General features: G+C 42.9%; 1 long non-coding RNA gene across 1 annotated transcript; it reads left to right on the forward strand.

Annotated features, from left to right (window-relative positions):
- Window positions 1–5,384, forward strand: LOC111846678 (uncharacterized). Its single transcript, XR_002838926.2, has 3 exons — window positions 1–308; window positions 3,307–3,394; window positions 5,045–5,384. It is a non-coding gene; the product is annotated as an uncharacterized lncRNA (long non-coding RNA).
- The last annotated feature ends 11,260 nt before the right edge of the window (window positions 5,385–16,644 follow it).

Here is a 16,644-nt window from a genome sequence, read left to right on the forward strand (position 1 = left end):
AACAAGTGCAAGTTAGCTATACAAAGCACTGTTAGAGTGTAATGGCCAAACTGAGAAGGACCCAGTCTGAGCAGAGCCTCTGCTTAACACCACGACGTTCCCCAGCTGGGATGCTACGGCATTTCACCAGGCTACAACGTGCTCACAGATTATGGAAGCCACCTTCAGCATCGACCTCCATCTTGATCACAGCTCTTTCAGATGATCTACTTGGAGTACTCCACCTGTACCCTTATGAGGGAGATGGTCAGCTTTAACTCGTCTACTAAACCAAACTCCATACCTTTGATGATCCAGCATTCTCTAAGGTAGCTCCTCAGCTTTGGAATTCCCTTCCCTGTGCAATCGGTGACTCCCCCTCTCTCCCACTCTTCAGATCTTGCTTTAAAACATTCTTGTTTTCCCAAGCTTTGCAGTTCCTTCCACTCCACTTTTTTCATTATTTTGAACCCTCCATGCCCTTCCTGCTCATCTTGCTTCATCTTACAGCAGACATGTTGGTTTAACTTCTGGTTTTTTTTATTTGGCTTGCTCAACTATTTCATGTTTTACGGTAGCTATGTCGTGTATTTATGCGGCATACAGCCACCAGCTCATTAGCTTGGTGGGATGTAGGGGGTGAGTATTGTTTTCGTTGACTAATTGATCACAGCAATTAGGAAAGTGATATTATGGTATCGTCATGATACTTTTGGGATTCAGTCACAATATTAAACAGAATGCTGTCAGATCAGGATATATAGATCAGGGTTAGCATGCTATACAATGGAAATACAACCATTCTTCCACATCTATACACCTCAGTTAGGGCAATGCTACACAATAAGAAAGGAATCAAACAGGTCTGTCAAGAAAATGCCTGAGGATACCGTATATGACTTGGGGAAAAAAAACAAGCCATTAGTGATTGTTTAATGGGGAATGCAGACAACATGAACTGACGTGTGCAATGCGATACATGCACTGCTGTGGAAATGAACATGAGCTAGGCCAGTGCTTCTCAATCTGGTCTTCATGGACCCCTACACAGTCCACGTTTTTGGTGGGGAGCTGGGAGGGAGCAAAAACGTGGACTGTCTGAGGTGCCCTGAGGACTGGGTTTAGAAACACTGAGCTAGACATGCAACAAAAAAACAGCTTCAGTTAGTGTGAATCAGCTCTGAAATCTTGCTGATGCTCATATATGAAGACCTTAGACCCTAATGCAGGGGGCCAGTGGTGCGCTGATCTCCACTGTAATTCATAACTTATTTGCTTATTTGAGGTTATTTGTAGTGGAACCAGCTTGGTGTACCAGGGCCACTCCTCACTAAAGATTAACTCAGAAAAACAAAAGACACGGAAATGTTAGTGCCTCACGCTGCAGTGCAGAGCACTGGCTTTCAGAAGCAAAAGTGAGTACTGGTGCCGAGGCATGAAATGCCCAACAGACAACATTTTAGTACAGATACATTCTGCAGAAGGTTCAGCCCTGCCCACACAAAACAGAGAGCTGGAATCACAACAGATGGCCGGCAGGTTCGACCGAGCCCCGCGAGACCACAACAGCCCATAGTTTCCATAACATGAGCATGGAAAATGCAGAAATACGCCCTGCGGAAAATGCACACCAGATTACTTTCATGGAACGCACACTGGGACCGTTCTTCGTAAGGCTGAATGGCGCATTAACAAACAAACAATCCTCCATTTGTTGTGCACATCACAAACAATGTGGTCACTACTGGCACAGTTAGCTTCTGGTGAGGCACTTAAGTCACTTTAGAAAGGATTGTCATGTGGACTCAATCCCTGTCACCTTGCTGGGGACATTTTCCAGTAGATAAGACTCTTTTAATTCACTTTTGATTCTGTGATCTGTAGCTACAGTTCAGTTTGAAACAAGTCTTTAATGATTTGCTGACAAAATACAGTAAAACAAATTTCGATCACTTCCCATTCATCTTAGTGTATCTCCAGAAAGCATCTGTGACGGTAAACCAGTGCCAAAAGCACATGTATCCCCCGTGTAGGGAAAACAATTATATATCATTTCATATATATAATCAGTCAGGTGCGTTTCTTTATGTACAGACATATGGGTATGAAAGTACCTTCCGAAGATGATATCACCAGGAGAAGTACTGGAAAAGTCAGGTCAAGTCAAATGGGCTTTATTGTCATACCATCCATATATAAGTATTCAGTGACATGAAACAGAGTTCTCAAAGAACCAAGGAGCAACACACTACAGCAGTGAAAGAGGGAGGGTTTTCACAGGACTTAAAGTAAAAAACACAGGGCAGCGCAAACCTTAAACATACATGACCTTTAGTGTCTTATACCAGAAGTAGTTCAGGTAATGTACGCACACTCTGAGAAAGGTACTCAACTTTAATTCGCTCATTAAATATCAACACATAAAGGAGTAATGGATTATTCAGCCTTATGAATCTGTTTAGCGGAATAATCTACATGCAGGTTAATCAACATTTTATAAAACCAACTTTCCTCACTCTTTTCAGTCAGGTAGGTGGTGAGAACGGCAACTGAATACATTTCTAAATAGGCATAACCTGCCTTCTTGATTCGGGTATGAATGACATACAGGTCCAAATTCCAGAAAAGAGAGGACTTGCTGTGCCCACAGGCCACTCTAACAGGGAGAGAGGAGAGATATGCATGTGTAGACTTCACTAGTGAGTCATCGGGCAGGTAGACACCTCGCCCTGAAGCACCACAGATTACACCGAGCATTAGCAGACAGAAGGCATCACGCGACCACATCAGTTTAAATCGAAAAATGATTTTCTTCATTTTGCAGGGCAGAAAAAAAACCAACAGGGCACATTTCTTTTGCTGCTTACAATAAAAATCCGACAAGGTCAGTTATGTTTTGATGAGAATGTTGAAAACATATCCCCAGGCACAAACAAAGATACAACACGCACAAAAAAAAATCCTTGGTTTTGTTATTGATCTAAGGACATATTTTAGGAAAACAAGTGGACTTGATGTAAATGAAAATGATGTAAATGATCTCTAATTAGGGCAGCCAGGGGCACATCAGTTAATACACAATCGCATTGGCTCATAACCAAACCGCTACAGGAAGCAGGAGTTCTCTACTCAAGAAAAGAATTCAAGTTCAATTAATACAAAATACTCAATGTTTTTTGGCCAAAAGGTATCAGATGGGGGGGAAAAATAAAAACAAGACAGGGATTTGCATATTCAGGTCACAACACACAGGCAACTTACAGAAAAGCTGGCGTGGCGAGGACCTCGTGGGGCCCAGTACTGCCTGTCTGATCTGCCCTTCCGCAGTGTCCACTGGAGCGGAAACTGGGCCATGAGATCAGGAAAAAGAAGAGCCTGAATACACAGCAGCAGTGGAAAGGTTACCAGTGAAAAGGTAACTGGTCACAGAGTACTAGTTACCCTGTTAACAATGTAAAAAGTAAAGGGCAACACTTTACTTGAAGCAGTCTACATAAGGGTGACATGTAACCATCATAAGAATGACATAAGAATGACATGACACATGTCATGCACATTAATGACACATTATTGATATTTATGACTGTTGTCATAATGTGTCATTCAGTTCCAAAAACCGAATGACAATTTATGACAACAGTCATAAACATCAATAATGTTAATATGCATGACATGTGTCATGTGATTCTTATGTCATTCTTATGACGGTTACATGTCACCCTTATGTAGACTGCTTCAAGTAAGGTGTTACCAAGTAAAGTAAGTATTTGGATTACTTACGCAAAGAAATACAACTTATTGCATTTGATTACTTTTCTAACAGATGTTTTAAACTGGGAAAATGAAACTGAGAAGTTCCAATGGCTTTGCTGGCCCGCATTGTCTGGAAATATGCCAACAGAAGGCATTTCCGCACGACAAAAAGATGCAAAGCAACAAAGTTAGTTATTTTCTACAAAAAAGCTTTTTACTGAAAACAGTATATTTGGATGTGACCCCTTTGTAATTGATATGTAACTGTGATTACATATTATTTCTCAGTTACTGAAATGGCCTACAATTACATTTCTCTTGTAATTTCATTACGTAACACAGTTACATGTAATTAGATACTCATCTGGAACCAGATCGTGGGGAACTCTCCCCCAACTATATTTTTTCATGGGCAAATCCTTTTTAATACTTTTAATGGCCACACACAATTAATCACATGTGGGAGGAAACCTGCACAACACAAGAGGAACATGCAAACCAGGGCTCACAGAGCTAGAGGGGAAGAGGTCTGAGCAGCCAGCCCCTGGATGCGTGCCGCAGCAGTGCCAGCTTATTGCAGCAGCATGCTACTGACGCATGTTTTCTGCGTGAGAATCAGAACTCAGAGTAATTACTGGTTTCCACATCAGTCTCCCGTGTGTTATTGCGGGGCTGCTGTGTCAACACACAGGGCTGCTATTACAGCGTCGCCCATCAACACGAACCATCCCGCATCTCTGTTTAATGAATTACATGGATGAAGTATAACAACTTAACAGGAATTTTATAGTGGCAATAATTCAGAACACAACCAAACATCTCACACACGAGTCATATTCACGTGCCTCTACATGTTAGGAGGAGAAGGAGGAAATTTTTACACGAACTTCAAAAATATAAAGTCTTTACAGTTTTTACATGTAGATTTACATCTAGGATCCCCTTAAATCTATATAGGATTAATGCCTGTTTTGAAAAGGATTAATATTTCAAAACTCTTCTTTGAAGTGATATCATGGTCTCCGTGGACTTTTCAGAGATCAATAAAACTCAGAATAGCAAACATTTAGACAACACTGTTTAAAAAACTCTGGACTGTACTTAAGTACTTGGTTAAAGTAAGAATACATTACTAAGTGTTTATGGATAATGAAATAAAGGCTTTGAACCCTGTTGGTGTGACATCTCTCACTCTGTACAACAAAGTAAGATAGCACACTATTCATTAATTTTAAACAGAATAATTTGGATAATGAATTAACTTTGGAAAAAGAAAGCAGCAACTGAACAAATTTCTTTTGCACTCCTACAGCAATTGCTGACCAGAGGCTCACACACAGATGCGCTTCTCTGCGGATGAAACACGGTAAAGGTGATTCTGTTAATTGTCACAACAAGACACCCGAAAGCCACAGAGAAATCAGCCGTCATGACAGCTCAGTCAAAAGGCATGTGGTTGCCATGACTTCTGTGAAAACAAATTGCCTATGAAGAAACAAACTTGTTTTGCTTACGTAGTGCATGGTATATATTGCAGAGTATATTTCAAAATCTAAAGGGAAGTTTCCATCTGTGGTGAGGTGCCGCATTAATATGTAATAACGTCATTGGTAGTGTACAGTGCCTTTGAATACAAACGCAATGAGGTGTATTTCAATAAACCTGAAAACGGGGGGGGGGTAATAGGGGTGTGAAAAGTAACTGAAATTATTTAGGGATATTTAAAATGACATTTCTAATACGCACTAAGAAAGTAAGGAAGTGTTTCCAGCCCTTTTTGCCGTTACCTCTGCGCCTCCCTGTTCACTGCCTCCAGCTCCTCGTACCATTAGCCCTCCAGCTCCTTCTGCCGTTACCTCTGCGCCTCCCTGTTCACTGCCTCCAGCTCCTCGTACCATTAGCCCTCCAGCTCCTTCTGCCGTTACCTCTGCGCCTCCCTGTTCACTGCCTCCAGCTCCTCGTACCATTAGCCCTCCAGCTCCTTCTGCCGTTACCTCTGCGCCTCCCTGTTCACTGCCTCCAGCTCCTCGTACCATTAGCCCTCCAGCTCCTTCTGCCGTTACCTCTGCGCCTCCCTGTTCACTGCCTCCAGCTCCTCGTACCATTAGCCCTCCAGCTCCTTCTGCCGTTACCTCTGCGCCTCCCTGTTCACTGCCTCCAGCTCCTCGTACCATTAGCCCTCCAGCTCCTTCTGCCGTTACCTCTGCGCCTCCCTGTTCACTGCCTCCAGCTCCTCGTACCATTAGCCCTCCAGCTCCTTCTGCCGTTACCTCAGCGCCTCCCTGTTCACTGCCTCCAGCTCCTCGTACCATTAGCCCTCCAGCTCCTTCTGCCGTTACCTCTGCGCCTCCCTGTTCACTGCCTCCAGCTCCTCGTACCATTAGCCCTCCAGCTCCTTCTGCCGTTACCTCTGCGCCTCCCTGTTCACTGCCTCCAGCTCCTCGTACCATTAGCCCTCCAGCTCCTTCTGCCGTTACCTCTGCGCCTCCCTGTTCACTGCCTCCAGCTCCTCGTACCATTAGCCCTCCAGCTCCTTCTGCCGTTACCTCTGCGCCTCCCTGTTCACTGCCTCCAGCTCCTCGTACCATTAGCCCTCCAGCTCCTTCTGCCGTTACCTCTGCGCCTCCCTGTTCACTGCCTCCAGCTCCTCGTACCATTAGCCCTCCAGCTCCTTCTGCCGTTACCTCTGCGCCTCCCTGTTCACTGCCTCCAGCTCCTCGTACCATTAGCCCTCCAGCTCCTTCTGCCGTTACCTCTGCGCCTCCCTGTTCACTGCCTCCAGCTCCTCGTACCATTAGCCCTCCAGCTCCTTCTGCCGTTACCTCTGCGCCTCCCTGTTCACTGCCTGCAGCTCCTCGTACCATTAGCCCTCCAGCTCCTTCTGCCGTTACCTCTGCGCCTCCCTGTTCACTGCCTCCAGCTCCTCGTACCATTAGCCCTCCAGCTCCTTCTGCCGTTACCTCTCGCCCCAAGGTGCTTTACATGGGTGTGTTGTGATACATTACATCATTAATACAGAATGTCACAAAAACAGGGATAATTTACTTTGGAGAAGAAAGCAGCAACTGAAGACAATTTCTGGCATCAAATCTGTGGGGCTCCGTCTCCTGGGAACGATGCCCCACCCCCACTTATTATTAGATACACAGCCGTAATTTAAGCAGGAAGCGTGAAACGTGGAGTTAGAGAAACCACGTGTTCCCAGATGTCATGGGGTTGGGCACCATGTGTGCTAGGTGAATGTCTTACTGAAGACCCCGGAGACAAGGTGAACCCTTTCTGCAGACACTATCAGACTGTCCCGTCCTCATAAATGCGCCTGTTGTTTCCCTGAAAGAATTAAATTGAGCGCAATTTTTCATCACTTAATGTTACAACGGCCACTCTGAGTGCTGGCTGGCACAGGCAACCATGACACACACACACACACATCTATATAAATATGTGTGTGTGTATATATATGTGTATATATAGTCTCTGGACTGTCTGGGTAAATGTTATATCAATTGTTATCTCAGTTAATTAATGTTTGTGCTTATCTTTGAGGTTCTGAGCAGTGATGTTTATGATTAATCATGTGTGATAGGTAGTATGCTGTTTCCCAAATCTCCTGCAGTGCCAGGCCCTCTTCACTGTTGTGACTCTTTGGAATTAGGCTCGTCTCTTTCCTGTGAATTTCTCAAGAATACCAATCAATATGAAACTGTCCCAGAGTGTTAAGGTGACACCTCCTACTGTAAATACACATCAGCCTCGAGTTCCAGTGCTTCCTCTTGACCCCCCACGACCTTCACCTTCTGTCGCTTAGTCAGCGGCTCCTCACTGATCACACCCTCTTCCTCCACGTCTGTGCAAGGCCCTGTTAAAAGAGGCCATGGCCCTCTGGCTCAGACATGATCACTGGGGGGGGGGGGGGGGGGGGGTGAGAGCTGTTCCAAGCCAAAACCAACCTGTCACATGGTGTGTGTGCTGTGTGCCTCATAACAGATTTCTGATCTATTACCTCCCCCCCCTTTTCATTAAAGTAGTGGCAGACATCTTACATATCTACAGGACAACACAAACATTACACCCTTTTTGGCCAAAGTATAAGCACCATCCTCCTCCAACCTGTCTCCCAAAAACCTGAAGGCCTTTCCACACAGAACCAGTATGTGTAGTAACATATCAGAAAGAAAATCTGCAGGAAACAGACAAACACTATATGGACAAAAGTGTTGGGAGATGTCACTCTAAATTAAAGGGTGTTAATATCAAGCTGACTGACTAATAGCCTGTACTCCTCTGGGAAGGCTTTCCACTACATTCTGGAACATCGCTGGTGGGATTTGCTGCCGTTCAGGGTGAGCCCCCATCTCACAGCTGGACTTGCTCCCAGATGTTTCTATTTTTCTTGAGGTTGACCAGGGCAGCGCTAGCAGGACAGAAATGTGGGGAACCGCCATGTTGGAAAGGTGTCCAGTGGTGTCTAATGACCGTTCTAGGCTGACTGACCTCTTCTGTATGATCCCCCCCCCCCACACACCATTCTGCTGCCATTGAGTCTCATGCAAGGCATTCGTGCGTCAGCTGTCACGTGATCAGTTGTGCAACACGAAGGTTGTCATTTTTAAGAAAAATCATCCAGTAGCCACAATCAGCCACCCACCAGCAGACAAATTGTGACATTTCACCCACTTACACCTAGTTCATACTTCACTTTTCCATTTGTGCTTAAAGTCCATGCACTCTTGTGTACATAATACAGAAGAAGCTTCTGTACTGCAACATTTGGCCACAGTTGCAGATGGCCACGGTCGGCACATGCATACAGCAGTGATACTCCACCAGAGCAGGAGAGGACAGATGTATTGCAACAAACACAGATACAACCAGTGGAGCGAAATGGCTAAACTTTTATGGACAGTTTTAAAGTTGTTACTAGGTTTGGATGGTGTTACCTCCACACTGCATGCAACAGATATTCTTCTTCTACTCTTTCTTCATTGACTTCATTGACTTCTACTCTAGGTGCAGTCAGTGCTGCCACCTACTGGAAACAAATTTCTTGCACATACAGAGTCGATGTGCAACAACACATAAAAATTTGGGCCGGTATGCATAAAACTTCCTAAGAATGGTCTTAAGAATGGTCGTACACTTGGACTTAACAGTTAAAAAAATCTTAGCAAAAAGTAGGACAAAAGTATAAAGCTGCTAAAAGTAACTTTCAGCAAAGTCTAAGCCCAATTCCTATGTGCTTACGGAGCCAAAGTGTCGTGAAATGAGGACTACAAATAAAATCCTGCTCCAAATACTAGTGTTGTAGTCAAGACCACCTAAACCGAGACCAAGACATTGCCGAGACCGGAGGGTATCAAGACCAAGACACTGCCGAGATATGAGGGCACCAAGACCAAGTCCAAGACCAAGAAACACACTAAGGCGAGACCAAGACCAAGACTGGTCGAGACCAAGACCAAGACCGAAAACAGACTAGGGCTAGAATCGACATTACATTACTCAGATCAACTGTAGAGAAAAAAGTCATTGTTGTAAAGTGTCATTACTCGTTAAATCAAATTCATGTTATCTTTTCAATTATATTGTCCATATGTCCATATGTCTCTCATTTAAAATCTCCCAGATTTGTCATAGTTACGAGGCCTGATGGAAAATAATATTCTCAGCAATCCTCTCCTATAACCATTTTATCAGACCTCGTCAAGGGAAAGAGATGGGATGTACCAGAAAGATGTTCATATTAAGTCTCTTATACCAGAGACAGAGGCCTTGGGTAAGCTATGAATACAGCTATATACCTTTGCTTTGAATTGAAGAGAATGAGCCTCCAGATTGACTTGCACCTCCAAGACCGTGCTTTCTAATCAATGTAAAATACCTAATTTATTTGAATTATAACTATGCTATAGACTTCGCGGACATTTTCGGACATTTCTTTGCCGACTTCACTATGATGCGATGTGTATGATGTGTGTGACTGTGAAGCACTGGCAGTGTCCATTGAGAAAATGTATAAAATGTAACATTTTTAAAATAGATGCATCTGACTGGTTGCATTTGAATTGAGGCGCGTAATAAATAATGATACTGTTCTGTGAGGATGTACTGTTTTCTCTTTTTTTCCCCATCCCATCGAGACTGCTATGTCCGAGACCAAGACAAGACCGAAACCAAATAGAGTCGAGACCAAGACAAGACCGAGACCAAATAGAGTCGAGACCAAGACAAGACCGAGACCACAAAAATTGGTCTCGAGACCAAGACCGGTCTCGAGAACTACAGCACTACCAAATACTAAGTTCAACCAATAGAGGAGCTGCACGGTGAATATATTAGTGACATTAAACCGTTAATGTAGAGCTTTATACAACATACCTTTCTGTGATCCTACCTTTGGTTGTACGAAAATCTACCTAGCACATCACCAATCAATTTCCACTAATAGATGCACATGTTGTATAAATTATGGGTCAAACACAAAACTCATAGCAAGAATTGGATTCTAAAAGAAAACCAAGCTGGATGACAAACAAAACGGTTCTTTTGGCACAGTTGCTGCTTAAATGGAAGGAGGTTGTGCGAGGAAAGTTTGGCCCAGCTGTTACAAGCACAGACAAAAAAAGCTTAGGAGGCTACTGCAAGCTCCGTAAATGCTGCATCACCTCAGACAAGGCGTTCAGCAGAGGAATGTGAAAAAAGGTGGTATAATGTTTTATCGACCTCGCGAAAGGAAATCATAGTTTATAAAGCAAGCATGCAAGCTACAGGTTTGTGTCATTACTTATATTGCTCTTATGACCCTCGCTATAATAGATGATGATGATAATAATAATAATAATAATAATGATAATGATGATAATAATAATAATTATTATTAGATTTTTCAAGTTGCCAAAAAAGTAGCATCATTATCACCTTCAGTTCAACTGTAAGTGCATTTTTAGGTGACGTAGGAGATTGTATCCTGTTCCTAATTAGGTTGGTAACAAAAAGAATGCCCTCATGATTGAGCCTATGCCTTTTTCTTTCTTTGACAGAAAGTGCGCGGCCTCCGTCTGGGTGCGCGTAGTGCAGCTGCCATCATTCAACTCCTAACTGGCTTAGGAGTCCTCTCCAGCTCTCTTAAATAATTTAGGAGCTGAGACCAAGTCTTAACACTTAAGAATGTTTATGCATGCCACTTATTCTTAAGTCTGGGAGTAGGAGCAAAATCACATCACTCTTAGAATTGTGATGCATTTAAGAGTGAAATTTTACTCTGAGAAGTTTTACAGTATGCATACCGGCCCTGGGCTGCGTGTGCACAATCCACCAGAGCCCCCGAAGATGTAATTTACCTCACTCACCGTGTGCAAACCAAAAGCATACAGGAAAGTGAAGTGTGAATTGGCCTATTTTTTTTACCTCCCCAAACTACTGGCATGCTGCACTCTGAAAAAAATATGCATTAATTAGCAACACATTTTTTGTGTTATCACTACTTCAACACATTTTGTGTTATATTACTTTAAATATGTGTTAAACTGAAAAAGAACATAGGCATGAAACATAGGATGTGTTAAATATTTATCAATTTATGGGCCAGACTGTAAATCAGTCATCACAGTCTGCCTGGTATCCAAGTCAGTCGTCACTGTCTGCCTGGTATCCAAGTCAGTCGTCACTGTCTGCCTGGTATGCAAGTCAGTCGTCACTGTCTGCCAGGTATGCAAGTCAGTCATCACTGTCTGCCAGGTATGCAAGTCAGTAGTCACTGTCTGCCTGGTATGCAAGTCAGTCATCACTGTCTGCCTGGTATCCAAGTCAGTCGTCACTGTCTGCCTGGTATCCAAGTCAGTCGTCACTGTCTGCCAGGTATGCAAGTCAGTCATCACTGTCTGCCAGGTATGCAAGTCAGTCGTCACTGTCTGCCTGGTATGCAAGTCAGTCATCACTGTCTACCTGGTATGCAAGTCAGTAGTCACTGCCTGTCTGTTATGCAAGTCAGTCGTCACTGCCTGTCTGGTATTCAAGTCAGTCGTCACTGCCTGTCTAGTATTCAAGTCAGTCGTCACTGTTTGCCTGGTAACTCATTCTCATGTCTCATTCCTTTTGATTGTTCATGTCAGTAGGGGTCAGATGAATTGCAGGCTGATAATACATGTTGTCTTAACATTTTGTTAGAAGCACTAACATTAGCTAGTCTGAGCTTTCATTTCTAAGGAGAACAGTAACTTATATATAATCAATAATCCTATTAGTGTAATGTGATGATATTAAAAGATGATCTCTTAAGCTAGCTGACACTAGCTAGCTACATAGCTAACGTTTGCTTGCAAGCAATAGCTATGTGCATATTAAGGGATTTTCACACAGGACACAACTTGGTCTGCGTTCACGTTCAACGAGAACGAAGCGGAAAGGCAAGGCAATGCCAGCTGTACATAAAGCAAACTGAAACCTCAAAACCTATGCCCCCCACCCCACAGCTGAAACACTTTACTATGGCTACACTTGGCTTAAACAATACATTGCAAGACTCTTATTTATTAGTGTAAGTTGTTTATTGCTTGTTTGTTACTGCTAGCTAGTTTATAGCACTTATCATGGTTTTCAAGGTTAGCACACAGGACAGGCCACCGGATTGTCGCTTGTTGTGTGAACACGATGTATCACATCCTCTGTCAATACAAGTTTACAACATCACAGAAGCAGAGGATACTGATTTGGCTAATGCTTTGGTTGTAGACTGTTGCTACAGTATATAATGAAAGTAAGATACCGACAATCCTAGTTAATTGAAAATGTAAGGTTTAAATGCTACTTGGCTAGCCTGGTAGTTAATTGGAGTTCATGTGACCAAACGGAAAGCTAGCTAATGAAGTTTCAAACTCATGTAGCACAGCAGCTATTTTTAGTAGGATTATCTTAAGATTTTCAAGATCACAAGACAACAATGACTTTACCCATCCATTTTTTATACCCACTTGTCTGATACAGCAGCAATTCTCAACCCAGGGGTCACGGCAAGTTCTGAAAGGGTTACGAGGCACAGTCGGAAATGTAAGCATTTTAAAACCAGCAAGCTCCTATGCTGGTCCACAATCAGATTTCCCAGACCCAATCCTAGAGTTAACCTATATAAATGGGTTTTGGGTCTGTAAATGCTTAGTGGAAGACTAGTGAAGACTCAACCAATTCAAGAAGCCAAACCATAGATGCTTAACTTAAAATTCACTGGCCCATCCTGAGCTGGCATGGTAAAAATTGGGGGGTTGCGGTGCAAAAAAGGTTGAGAATCACTGCCATACAGGGTCTCAGGGTTCCGGAGCCCATGGGGGGAAAGCATGAAATAACTCATCTATGGGCAATTTGGCATCTCCAATGCACCTCAGCATGTTTTTGGACTGTGGGGGAAACCCCACAACAATACAGGGAGACCATGCAAACTCCACGCATGCAGAGCCAAGTGTAAACTCCAACTCTGGCACCAGTGGTATGTGACAGCAGTGCTAATCACTGTGCCAACCAGTGACTAAATTATTTTTTAATGAAGTTAAATGGACTTTCTTAGTTACTCAGGACTTTCTTAGTTACTTCCATAATACAGGAAATGTCTGTCCAGGCATGATAGTAATAATTAATAATAGATACTTTATTGATCCTTGTGAGAAAACTCTCTTTATGCCTCCCTCAACTTGCTCTCTGCAGGTGAGAGCAAGCTGGCCGTGAAGGACAGCCACCAGTATTGGCATCCAGGGAGCTCCGAGTTAAGGGCCTTGCCCAAGGCCCCACAGCTGTGCCGAGGCCAACTCAAACCAATGACTTTCTGATCACAGGCATAGAAGCTTAGCCCGCCGAGTCACATGCTGCCCCCAACACATGACACTTTAGAAGGTGTGGCTCCACCTGAAATAAAGTTGTCATTAAGAAATTTCATCCATGAAGAAAAGCTTTTCACTTTACGGCAGTATAATGACAGATTGCTGAGCTTTGACTATGAAATGCCTTGGCAATGAAAAGAACAAACCTAGTGCTACTCTTAATTTATGAACATCAGAGAATACCCTAAAACAAGCAGCCTGTGGTGTCTCTTGGTCTTTTTGTCTTTCCTAACTGGAGATTTCATAGGAAACAGTGTCTGTCACTGGAAATTATTCATCGTCCTCAGGGAAGTATGAAGCATATTGTTTGTTCCAGTTTTCAAAGGACTAGCTATTTTTAAAGCAACTGGAGATCATCATAGTCTACTTAAGAGTCTTTACCCCCCCCCCCCCTTAGAAAGTCCACTAATCCCAAAACATCATTTAATGACTCCTGTTGTGTGAAACACTTTGGCTAGCTAGAGGCAAACTGTGCTACATGTGATTTTAGAGCAGATATGGTCCATCTAGAAGACAAGCTCATGTTGCGTGCAATTTCAGCAATTTTTCGTGCAATTTTCTTCCAAGACACTAATTTTAAGGACTAAGTATGCTGAACTAGAAATTGGGCAGTCCTCAAACTGAAAGGGCAACTCTCCCAAACATTTATCCAGTGATTGTTAGATCTTGGTAGAAAAAAAAGTGAACTCTTAATTGAACAGATGAAAGAAAGGATAAGATACTGGAACCTGCAGCAGTATTAATGTGGCAGCCAGTCAAGATCTTAATGTTCTAGAAACTATGACTTAAGAGAAAACCGATTGTACTTTCTGAATGTGAAAAATAGAATTTGTCTACATAAATTGTTGAAGAAAATGTGCATGAAGAAAATGTGTTCTTGCTTTAAGTAAACAGATTTATGTTTTATAAAAATAAATCTGGAATAACATTTGGAATGAAAAGACAATAAAAACAATATGTGTCAGAGATTTCTAGTTATGAAAAATTTAACACTGCCTGGTTTTAGTAAAGCTGACTAAACTCATGTCGTTCTTAAGCAGACACCATACATGCTCTTTAGAGTTTGGTACAGTCAGAACTCAGCTTGATAAGATCAGGCCATGTCCAAATTAAAAAATATAAAAATGTCTAAAATGTGCTATCATGCTGTAGTGCTGAGTAGCTTAACTTAAGCTCAAGTGCCCTGCATTAGGGGTAAGCCCTTTAAAGATGCGGGCATCTCCGCTAAAGTGGCCGCTAAGGTGGCGTTAGCGGTAAGCCCTTTAAAGATGCGGGCATCTCCGCTAAAGTGGCAAAGGTGGCTAGAACTGAGATAGACGCATCATCAAACTGTAAGACTGACAAACTGCCTCATCTGATGGGAAGTAGCATGACATCTGTAAACAGCCCTGTCTCCTCAACTCAAGAGACATCAGGAATGCAGATCAAACATCTTTGTATTCTTCCTGATGGAACATTGCAGGGCCAATGCTAAACACTTCCAGTTTTCCAGCCAAATTAGCTGACTATTGGAACCAGATGACCCGGACCAATTGTGTCCTGAAGCAGTACGTTTATGGCTCTTGCACCATAAGACCAAAGATTGTTTTCCCTTCACATATTGGACACAGTGAATATAAAATATTTAAAAAATATCTCATTGCACAGATTTTCGCTGGTTCAAATATATCCATCCATTTTCTTAAACTGCTTATCCTGTTCAGGGTCGCGGGGAGTCCAGAGTCTATTTCAGAGGCTACAGGCGCAAGGCAGAGAACAACCCAGAATGGGGCACCAACCCATAGCATATGGATCAAATATATTAATAACTTATTTGTTCCTAGTTAATAATAATTAAACCGGCTGTTTCATTTAATCATCTAGGTGCGAGCACTGTACAGCAGAATACAGTGCACTGCATATGTTTATGCATAGATAATATGCATATATAAGAATGTATGCACGCAAATTATGACTATGAACATGTGCTTCCACTAGTTTGATGCCAAATTGCTTTAAAATGCCCTTTTAAAAGTGCTAAGTTTAATAATATACACAAGCCAATATCTATTATATAAAATAATTCACATATACACAGAAAATATTTTAACTTGTACTTAACACTAGTAGTTATACATGTAATGCTTTAAACTCCTATATATTGCATTACGCTGCGCACAGAAAATCAATATAAGATTAAAATCTTCAGGCTGAACCACAAGTAGTCCTGAGTACAACCTGAGTAGTCCAGAAACTTTCCGGACTTAATACTGCGAATAGAAGTACGATAAATCTGAATGATCAGTCATATCAAACAAGGCAAGGCCAGAAGAAAATACGCATTTTATTTAGCGGATGGGGAACAAGATTTCAGCAGAACAGTTCGGGGTCTCAGGCAGGACGGTGCTCCAATTCCAACCATGACAGACATTTTCAGACAGCGTCCCAAGTGGACCAACAGCACACTGATTGAGTTACATGTCGGTGTGTGACTGCAACTTGCACCCCGGGTATGATCAAACGAAAGAACCAACATTTTAATTTACGAAGGTGCAGGGAAATGTAAATTGCACTCTTATTAGATGACCCGAGGCAATGGGAGTGCGATCACATGGCGGCAAGATAAGGAACCGTTGCTAATGCGGAGAGGCGCTAACGTTCGGCCACCATCTTCCCTGGTCGCTAAATATCAGCAAATACAACCATCATTAACAGCCCAATGGATGCAGATAGCCTATCGATAGCCTGTCGAGGAGACAGGAAGGGCCGCACCGACGCCGGGTAGCACGTCGAAGGGAGCACGTTCACCGCCCAATCAGGCAGCTTCTCTCATGAATATAAATAAGCTTTCCCAAATCACCCCGGAAAATGAAAATTAACTTCCGGGGGAAGTTGAATCTCACCGGCAAAGCAGTGAACTTCCACATCCGGTGGGACCACACAAAATAGTACCCCAACAATAACCTGTAAAAGATTTGTAGTCTCATGGCGAAGCTGTACCTTGCTCTTAAGCCAAGCGAGGCCGCAGCCTGTGCACGGACGGCGAACGGCGCGGTTTTTCCTTCCA

This window comes from Paramormyrops kingsleyae, chromosome 13 (assembly GCF_048594095.1).
Source record: "Paramormyrops kingsleyae isolate MSU_618 chromosome 13, PKINGS_0.4, whole genome shotgun sequence".
In the NCBI taxonomy this organism is placed as follows: Eukaryota; Metazoa; Chordata; class Actinopteri; order Osteoglossiformes; family Mormyridae; genus Paramormyrops; species Paramormyrops kingsleyae.